Below are 10829 nucleotides of genomic sequence, written 5' to 3'. Positions count from 1 at the left end.
TGAGTGAGCGAGCGAGATGGAGTATAAAACTAGAGAGCACTAGAGCAGGGGACGCCGGACTTAGGGCTGTCAAAAAAAAAAAGCTCGAGCCTCGCGAGCTGCTCGAGCTCGGCTCGTTCTAGGCTCGATTCGAGCTCGGCTCGAGCTCCAGACGAGCCGAGCCCGAGCCTCTCTCTAAGCTCGCGAGCTTTGTCGAGCTGAGCTCGAGCTTCTAACGAGCCTAGTAATATATCATTTTTATTGTTATTTAATAAATTAGGAGATCAAATATGTTATTTGTATGTCTTATATTGACATAATATATTTATTTTATTCTTTTTTCCTCTTTTATTAGTATGATAAACTAGAAATTAATTTTTTTAAAGGTTATCTTTGATATATATATATTTTTTACAAGCTCGTTAGTCGAGCTCGAGCTTGATCGAGCTCGAGCCGAGCCTGTCGGAAAGCTCGAACATTTTATAGGCTCGGCTCGAGCTTGTATCGAGCTCGAGCCTAGGCTGACGAGCTCGCTCGAGCTCGGCTCGTTGACAGCCCTAGCCGGACTTCACGACTTCAGGGGACGAAGTCTTCGTTTTTAATTCAGTAATAATTACGTCCCATAATGATTGCACATTCAAAATTTGTCCAAAAAAATCATATATACTCGCCCAATCCCAAAATATAAGCATTTTTAGCATAGTGACAAGTCAAATATTTTAAACTTTGAGTATTAATATCAAAAATATAAAAAAGATAAATCATGTAAAATTGATATTTCTAAATTTATCATTAAACAAACTATCATAATATATAACTTTTTTTATTAGAACATCTCACTTTTATATAGATATGGTTAATCAAAGTAGCATCTCGGAGACCGTGCCAGAGTAAAAAAAAATACTTATATTTTGGGATGGAGGGAGTACTTATATAGTTCATCCTCATTAAGTGCAGTTAATGTTATTTCTCTCTTATCTTATTAAACCACATCACCTCAATTATTTATAGCCTTTTAATAATAAATCTATGGTTCAAATTATCTGTTATTTCTTTTCTGATAACACCATGCACTCTCAATTATTTTTATTTTCAAAATTCATAAGTATTAATTTGTTTTAGTTTTAATAATCGCAGTAACGCAGCGGGATATTCATCTAGTTTAAGATAACATGGAACACAACAAACAAATAGAATGTGCACTCCAATCTTTCTTTTTAATTAAGTTTACATATGAAAAACATTCCTTTCAAATGTACAGCGGTGTAATTATTAGGGTTAGTGTGTTAAATTGCGTTTGCGGTTAATTTGTCTAGAAATGCAATTACTATAGGATGGAGTAATATTTCAGAAAACCTATGTTTTGTGATTAAATTCGTAAAACCATTATATTGCATGGCGTGTGACATCATTAGGTATTATAGTTTTAAAGATGCACAGAACTTGACACTTATTTTGAGTATGAATTTACTTAACATTAAAAAACATAAGTATATATGAGAGTTTTCATAATTAAGTTCTTCACTAAGATTGATAGTTTAAATTTGTATTGTTTTCAAAATTCTGTTTGATATACTGAAATGATACCTGCGATTATGTGCCACACGTTACAATATTTTTCATACTTTAATCATGGAGCTTAGGATTTTCTAAACTTTGCTCTTTTTGTTTGCCTCGTTGACGTTTAGACGACTCCTCGGTCTCACTGTCTCCCTGATTATCCACGAACCAAGATAGTGATGAAAAGCAGACCCCCAACGATTACCTCTAGCCCCAAATGTGTGTTGTTTAAACTAAAAATGGAGAGCTCATTTGGAAACAAATTAGTGGTGTTTGAAACTCACGAAGATGAAGATTAAGTTAGCGCACTTAAAACGAAAAGCTATTAGCATATGATTAATTAAGTTTTAATTATTCTAAAACCTATTTTCAGACGCGAATCTTTTGGCCGAATTATTCTCACTGGCATTGTAGGACAACTCTTAGTACTCCCTCCATTTATATTTGGGACAATTGCTTCTTTGACTCTGTTCTGAAGCATAACTACTAATTTGACCCTACTTTTTAAAATTTGCTTGTTTGACCCTACTTTTTAAAATTTGAGTTGCCATCTGACCGTGGATTCATAAAACAGTTAGGGTTTCATTTAGAAAATAGAAAAAAAAAGTTTTTTATGAGCCACAGTTGACCAAAATACCCTTTGTACACATCAATATTGTTCCCTTATCCTCTCCCTCTCTTCTCTCTCACCGGAGCTTGAAATCCTTATCCTCTGCCTCTCCTCTCTCCCACCAGACCCTAAGAGGAACTTCCTCCTGCCACCCTCCTCGTGCAATGACAGCCACGGGGCGATGGCATGGGAGGGATGGAAGTGGCTAGATGAAGAGGAGGAGGAGGAGCGACGGCTCGACGAGGCGGAGGAGCGGCAGTGGCGGCGACATGGGAGGGATGGTGGTGGCTCGACGAAGAGGAGGAGCGGCGGTGGCTTGACAAGGAGAAGGGCCGGCGGCGGCTCGACGAGGCGGAGGAGTGACAGCGGCGTCTCGACGATGAGGAGGAGGGGCAAAGGCGGCAGGGTGGATCCGGCGGAGACTCGGCGATGAGACGACGGATCCGGTGACGCCGAGGCATGCGCGCAGCGCCGAGACACGCGTGCGATGGATCTTTCTCCGACGGTTCGGCGAAGACGGCGTGGCGGTGGTGGACTTTAGTGGGGAGACAGCGGTTCTGTGTGGGGAGGGAGGGAGCACCAGTGACGGTGGCGCATGGTGGCTCGCGGAGGGTCGGAGCAGCAGAGCCGGTGGGCGGAGTGAGGAGTGGTGGCGGCAGCTGCTCCGCACGGATGGGCTCAGGTGATCATCGTCAGCTGCGCGGTGTCCTGCCACTTGACATGTTTTTTTTTGCCCATTTTTGTTTTTGGTAGACATAAATTTGTGCCATGTATTTGTGTTTGAGGCAATTTAATATATACTAATAAGTGCACAAAACTGCATTGAATAAAATACTTTGAGAAACTGGGTTAAATTCACAAGGGTACAAACGGAATTTTTGTCTTGAGTTAACACCGTCATGTTGCCTTCACGGAATAGGGCCAAGTCTTATCTTCGTTTCTATAAAAGAGGATCAAATGAGCAAACTCGAAAAAACAGGGCCAAATTAGCCGTTAGTCTTTAAAATAGAGTAAAAAACGCAATTGTCCCCTTATTTATATGATAGTGTGCCTCCTTGACTTGACTTGGTGCCGTGGTGCACAAGAAGAAAAAGAAACGGGTGTTGCAAATATTTGGCCATATGCATTGTTAATTAACCATATCATTGCAGTGGAAGATTCGAACCTATAGCTATGAAAAAGGTGAGTTTGGTGGAGGAGCAGGACACGGCAAAAGAGGAAGAAGGTTGACTGTCGACAAGTATACTCCGGTCTTAAACTTGAAGGCACATAGATGATAAGATGATAGCCGATAGGCATTAACATTAGGCTTAAATTTCTTTCCCCTGAAGTTTATCGGAGACGGGCAACCTCCTCGATCCTTGCATCCAGAGGTGAAGGGCTCCTTTGAATCGAAGGTTTAAGAAAATGTAGGAATAGGAAAAACGCAGGAATTGGATGAGAGAGATAGTCCCAAAGGAAAATTACCAAGAGGTTGAAGCTCTTATTAAATTTCCTCCAAAATCTCTATAGGATTGTCCATTCCATAGGAATTTCAAAGGATTGGATATGATTCAATCCTTTGTTTCAAAGGACTTTATAGGAAATTTTCCTATAGGATTGAAATCCTCCAAAATTCCTATGAATTTCCTTTGAATCAAAGGGGGCCAAAAATGGTAGCAGAAGTTCCTAACCTACTGACAGTCATTTTTGGTATTCTACTAATTAACGAAGTGAGTGTAGTTTAACAGCTAGATTACTTATGGTGGAATCAATTCATCCAAGTTCAAGTTCTAAATTTAACACGGGTGTTTATATTTACTGCTAATTATTTTTTAATGATAAATAACGTACCCGTGAACAGTGAGGTGCCTGTGGTGACTTCATCAATCTCAAGATATGTCAGTCTAGTTTTCCGGATGTGGTCATAGAGCTAGAATGTGCTTGGGTGCGAGATGAGTGTGTATTTATTGTGAGTGTCTACGTTTATACTTTTTTTAAAAAAAAAATGTTATACTAATTAAACCATGTGGAAACAATAACTGACAAACACAAAAAAAACAAAATTATCGTATTTTTTATAGAAATTATCGGTTTTACAATAATATAATTAACCATATTTCTACATACCATATAAATAATATATATGATCCATATATCTATTTTAGCGGTAGGTTAGAAATCCATAAATCCTTAATTTGGATAATGTCAATGATATACTTACAAACATGTGCTAAATAAATACTAAATAAATCCCCTTACTTAAAAGTAAGAAATAGTTCATCGGGTGATTAAAATGTTTGATTTGTATCCTAACTAGCCCCTCAAAGTATATTTAGACAAAGGGCAACTTAGACTATCTCCAACAATACTACCCTTAACAGGAGACCCATTGGACGTTATGCGTCACGCTGCGGCAAAAGGTCATGCACCTATTTCTTGCCTTCTCCAACAGGGAACGCAAAAGAAAACCCTGCAATGCAGATAGTTTCCTTCGCGGGCTTGCGATGAAGTTTTGGTCGAGGAGAGAGGACGCTCATATTTGGGTTCCGCCTCGCCTGGCACGCAAAATAGGTCCTTCATATGGGTAGTCTGTTGGACCATGTTTTTTCCTGCTACAGTAGCCCCTGGAGCACGCATTTTGGGTTTGGGTACTGCTATGCCTAGCCTGTTGGAGATAGTCTTAGGCCCTGTTTGGGAGAGCTCGTCCCAGCTGCAGCTTTTTTCAAAAGTTGCTTCTGCTAGAAACTGCCTCAAACAGTCCACAGTTTATGAGAATCTGTAGTTACAGATTCTGAAAAATGAACTAAGAAGCCAGAAGCTGGAGAAGCTAGGTTTCAGAGCTTTTCCAGATTCTCAGAAGCTGGCTGCCAAACAACTGCTTCTCAGAATCTAAAACTCCCCCAAACAGGCCCTTAGGGGCTTAAAATAAAGCATCTCCCAAGGGAGGAAAGCTAACTCAACCAAACACAAAGCCAACACAAAGACATTTGAAGCTGCGAAGTTGAGTGGACGACTACAACACAACTAGCTACAAGTTCTCAATTAAAGGATGTGATGAAATAGTTGGTTAGGTCTATATCACTAATGCAATGCCAAAATAACAACGCTTTTTCTTACTAAGATAATCGAAAGTGCATGCAAGCCCCCACTATTTGATTTGGACAATTAATGACAACACAACTAGAATTATCTAATGCTTTATATTGTCCAATTGTTAGCACGAAAATAAGTATCCAGGCATGTCTTCTTGGTAAACCATTTTACTCTTTATCTTTATAGAGTTAGGATATGCTATACTATTAAAAGGGATGCCACATATATATAATTGAGTTTGACACTAGTGCTCAATGACTAATTTTCTTAAAGTGCCATTGCTTTTCTGGTCGGAATACCCAACAATCTTGTCGGAGTATCTATCATTCGGAATTTCCTCTTCTTTTTTTAAGGGCCAACCCAACTCTCTGCTGTGAGCTTTCAAGAAATATTGGAATATCCAATGTTTTGGATTGTCTGCAATTCTGGCAAATTGAAGTTTTCCCCTTGCTTTTAACTTTTATCGGAAACTTACCACATTGAGTTCAGAATGTCCATCATCCCGGAATATCCGAAACGCAAGCTAACTCGATCTTACCTAGAAGTTGGAATATCCAATCAATCTGGAATGTTTGATATTGTGATGAACTAAGTGTTGGTTACTCCCTCCCTCCCAAACTATATGGAATTTTAGGTGGATGTGATCTAAAATATAAGGGATTTTGGGTGGATGTGACATATCCTAAGAACATAAACATAGATGGAGGGAGTACAAATGTACAATAACGTCTACATAGAATGTTTGATGAACTCATGTGCTAGCCCAGCACCCCCCCCCCCCCCCCCCACACACACACACCTACCCAAGCACATAACACAAACCCCACCCTAACCCAATCGCCGGCCGCCGCCGTAATCGCAATTTTGCCATCTCGAGGTCCATATCATCCCCTTCTCCTCTCCGCCGCCGCCGATCCGTGACCGCAACATCACAATCGCGTCGGTTTCTTATTTCGTTTCTCGATGCCCAAATCCCTCCAATCCCACATAGCAGCAGTTAAATTGCATCGATTTTATTTCGTTTCTCATTCTCACTGCCCAATATTGCGCATCACAACTGCACCAAGTTTGTCCATTATTACTCGCCTAATGTTTCCTGATTTGTTTTTTTCTCCCCTCCTCAACGGCTGAATTTTGTTCAGGTAAAAGGGATCATTTTTTTTTTACAGGCTACAACAGCATGGTTATTGGGGGAACTGCAACATCACTGGTGAGACTGAAAACAAAAGAAACAAGCTTAACTGAATTTGTTCAGAAAAAATCATCAAAGCTAACCGAAATTTATTCAGATAGAAGGGATTGTTTTGTGATTTGAGATTGCAGGAGCCACATCAACGTCAAAGATGGGAGATATTTCAGAGCACACAATCTTTTCGTCCAAGACTAGACCACATGATTTTGGAAATTGGTAGCCACAATGTTATAGAGAAAGTGAACTATGAATTTAAAGATATAAAGTTGTCCATTTCAATCTTCAAGCTGATCAGGTAAACAAAACGGGGAAAATATGTGGTGTAAACCACATATGAAGTGGAAACTTAGAAACTACCGTTGGATCAAAAAATGAATATCCGAGATTTGTTCATGTCACCAGTAAAATTTTTACTCATGGGTGTATTTGCAAGTAAAACTTTTACTCATGATGACGTAAACGAATCTCGAAAGTCTATTTTTCGATCTAATGGTAGTTTCTAGGTTTCCACTACATACCACCATATATTTTCCAAACTAAACGCGCTCAGTTAAAATAAAATGATTTCTATTCAACACCTGGGTGGATAGATTGAATTGCAGGCACAAGTCCAAGTCTCCATGAGATGGGTTCACTTGACTTGACTTCGGAATAAGTTTGATAGCCTGGGAGCCCAGTAGTGGATTATCTTCTCTTCCACACAACTCTTCTTGATTATCTTCTTTCCTAGCTGTTGATATTGTCCTTCCTGTCAAGAAACCGAGGCAATTCATGGCGGGTGCACTGGTGAGCGCCTCTACAGGAGTCATGGAGTCTCTCCTCGGCAAGCTATCCAGTATGCTGGAAAAAGAGTATGCCAAGAAGAAAACAGTAGAGAAGGATGTGCTGTTCCTGCGAAACGAGCTGAGCAGCATGAACACCGTGATGCGGAAGTACGCGATGTCGAGTGAGCCCGACTTGCAAGTGAAGGCTTGGATGAAGGAGGTACGGGAGCTGGCCTACAACATCGAGGACATCATTGATGCTTTCATGGCTCAGAGGGTAGGGTTTGCGTGCGTGTGTTCATAGGGGTGAGTGCACGTGCGTTGTGAGTGTGCGTTGTACTGTGTAATTCTCAAAAAAAAAAAAACATGATGAGCCTACTACAGGTATCAAAGGGTTTATCATCAACAATATCCTGAAGCTGAAAGAGATGTTTTCAGGCTGTACTATTTCTCAGGAGATTGAAGAACTCAAGAACCAAGTTCTCGAGGTGAATGATCGCAGAAAAAGGTATAAACTTGATGTGTCCGTGTCCATGGCCGGTTGTGAGTCCCTTGACCCTCGTCTGCCAGCGTTTTATTCAGAGGTAGGTGGACTTGTCGGTATCGATGGGCCGAGGGACAAAATTATCAAGTTGCTAAGGAAGGAGGCAGTGGATGAGGATTGTGGATTTGTGAATCAACTTAAGATGGTGTCTATCACAGGGTTTGGAGGTATGGGAAAAACCATTCTTGCCAAACAAGTGTATCAGAAAATCAAATGGCAGTTTGATTGCGCGGCTTTGGTGTTTGTATCTCAAATGCCAGACATGAAGAGGATTCTTTTGGATTTGCTTTCTGGACTTGGGGCTTCTGGTAATACATGGGATGATGAGAGGCAACTCATTGACAAGATCAGAGAATTCCTTCATGACAAGAGGTTTGTGTTCATATAAATAGTAACTTTCTACTACCTTTTCTGTTATTTCTTCCTGCTATTTCGTATCTGGACTTATTGTATGGAATTTGGGCCATATATATATAGGTATTTAATTGTCATTGATGATATCTGGAGCTTATCAGCTTGGGAAATCTTGAAGTGTGTATTGCCTGAGAATAATTCTGGCAGTAGAATAATTACAACTACACGTATTCTTGATATAGCGGCGTTATGTTGCTCTACCTTCAAAGGCAATATTTACCGCCTGGAACCATTAGGTGACAGTGACTCCAGAAGGTTGTTTTGTAAAAGAATTTTCCATGGTGAGCACTCCTGTCCATCACATCTAGTAGAACTTTCAAAAGCAATTTTAAGAAAATGTGGTGGTTTGCCTTTGGCCATACTTCATATTGCTAGTTTGTTGGCAACCAAATCTAACACAAAGGAAGAGTGGGAGTTGGTGCTAAATTCTATTGGCTCAGCACTGGAAAATAGCCATACTCTACAAGGTCTGAAAAAGATACTATACTTAGTTTCTACGATTTACCACCACATTTGAAGACTTGCTTACTATATCTCAGTATATATCCAGAGGACTGGAAGATTAGCCCCAAAAAGTTAATAAGGAAATGGATAGCTGAAGGATTTATTGCTGAAGACAGGTGTAACAGATTGGACCAAGTAGCGGAGAGTTACTTTAACGAGCTTATCAATAGAAGTATGATCTTACCTGTGAGCATTGCATATGATGGCAGTATACAAATTTGTCAAGTTCATGACTTGGTTCTTAACATTATCATTTCCATGTCGAAAGAAGATAATTTCGTCACAGTAATAGATGGACAAAAGTGCAGCTCTTTGCCGGAAAAGATCCATCGACTGTCCCTCCAGTTCAACGATTCTGAAGATGCTGTAATACCAGCCAACATAACAAACAAAAATTCTGTCCGTTCAATCAGTGTGTTTGGGTCTACTAGGCAAGTACCATATTTTATGAATCTTCAATCTTTGCGAGTGTTGGACTTAGGTTATTGTACATTGTTACAGAATCACCACATTGAATGTTTAGGAAGTATGCTTCAACTTAGGTATCTGGTTCTTCATTCTCAATTTATCACTGAACTTCCTGATGAAATTGGGAACTTGCAACATTTAGAGATGTTAGATGTCACATTATGTTCCATGCAAGCCCTTCCAGATACCATTGTTCGATTACAGAAACTTGTGTGCCTATATGTGAGTACTAAAGCGAAACTACCCGAAAGGATTGGAACTATGCAAAGTTTAGAGGAGCTGTTCCACATCTCAAGCAACTCGATAAGATTCGTCGAGGATCTTAAATGTCTGACCAAACTGAGAGATCTTGCAATAGCTGTTGAAGACCCTGTTGGGACAGAGAGCTCTACATTGAGATACAGGGAAGCAGTGCTATCATCCGTTAGCGAATTGGGCAGACATGACCTGCAGTCACTCTCACTGAATTACAAAGGAGATGAGAATTTCATTCTAGATTCATCAATGGGTTCATGCTTCTCAACTCAGCGTCTCCGGAAACTTATCATTGGGAAAACTCTTTCCAGGGTGCCAGAGTGGATGAGCATATTTGACAATCTCATACACCTGCAACTGTACATCTCAGGAATGGAGAAGAGTGACATTAACATACTCAAAGGAATCTCCACTCTGCTCTTTCTACGCCTCGTATTTACAGGGCATGCTCCTCATGGAAGGATAGTCATCGACAACCGAGGATTTCAAGCTCTCAAGGAATTATATCTTCTATTTTTCGTTCCTGGGATATGGCCAGTGTTCGAGCCAGGAGCTATGCAAGAATTACAGAAGTATCACCTCACCTTCAAGCTACTGAAAGTTCATTGCAGTAGTGGTGTTTTGGACTTCGGTCTGCAGCACCTTTCAAGCCTCCAGCACATGAGTGCGATTATCGTTCCATCTGGTGCTACCAGTGAGGACACATTTGCTGCAGAGGATGCCATCAGGAGTGCTACAAGTATCCATCCCAACCAACCAACAGCTGAAATTTTTATCCAGTAAAAAAAATTGGTAACTTTTTTTTTTTTTGGGAAACAGTATTTGAGACTTTAGTTTCACTAGAAAGGTGCGCCGGCATCTTGTATAATGTGTTTGAAATTTTATTACAAATGTTTGTGTTGGTGAGCTTTAATTAAAATATCTTTTCTACTGTATTACAATTTATTTGGGATTACTTTGAATGTTGGTTATGATTTTCTAATATCCTTGCAGCAAAAAAAAATTGTAAACTAAAATTGTGTGAAACCATGCAGTTTTGAACCTATGAGAAAATATTGTGTTGCCGCCATGAAGTTGGTTTCTTTGAAACTATATATACCTTTAATTAATAATGGATATCATAGTCTTTTTTCCTCCTCGTTAGCTATAACCCAAATACCTTACGATGGTTCACTATTACCTGTGAAATACCTTGATTTTTTTTCTAATTTGTTTAGCTATAATATGTATTAACATAATAGAGATGTACAAATAATCCAATATCTAAGAATAACATGACCACTTAACTAATGAAAAGTTACATGTAGAATGTTGTGCTTACATAACGAAAGTTTTCAAGAATTTCTCTATTTAATTATATGTGTTAATCGACCAATAAATACATAGATTATATGCCACATAGATTAGCCTTGCGTTTTTAATTGTATGTAGGGTGTATATTATTGAGGTTTTTCAATTTTTGTT

The 10829-nt window shown here is 39.6% G+C and overlaps 1 pseudogene; it reads left to right on the top strand.

Moving 5' to 3' along the window:
- Positions 1 to 7047: 7047 nt before the first annotated feature.
- On the top strand, positions 7048 to 10255 carry LOC127755108 (disease resistance protein RGA5-like; annotated as a pseudogene).
- The last annotated feature ends 574 nt before the right edge of the window (positions 10256 to 10829 follow it).

This window comes from Oryza glaberrima, chromosome 11, assembly GCF_000147395.1.
Source record: "Oryza glaberrima chromosome 11, OglaRS2, whole genome shotgun sequence".
Taxonomy (NCBI): domain Eukaryota; kingdom Viridiplantae; phylum Streptophyta; class Magnoliopsida; order Poales; family Poaceae; genus Oryza; species Oryza glaberrima.
This window is presented reverse-complemented; position numbering and strand designations above follow the sequence as displayed.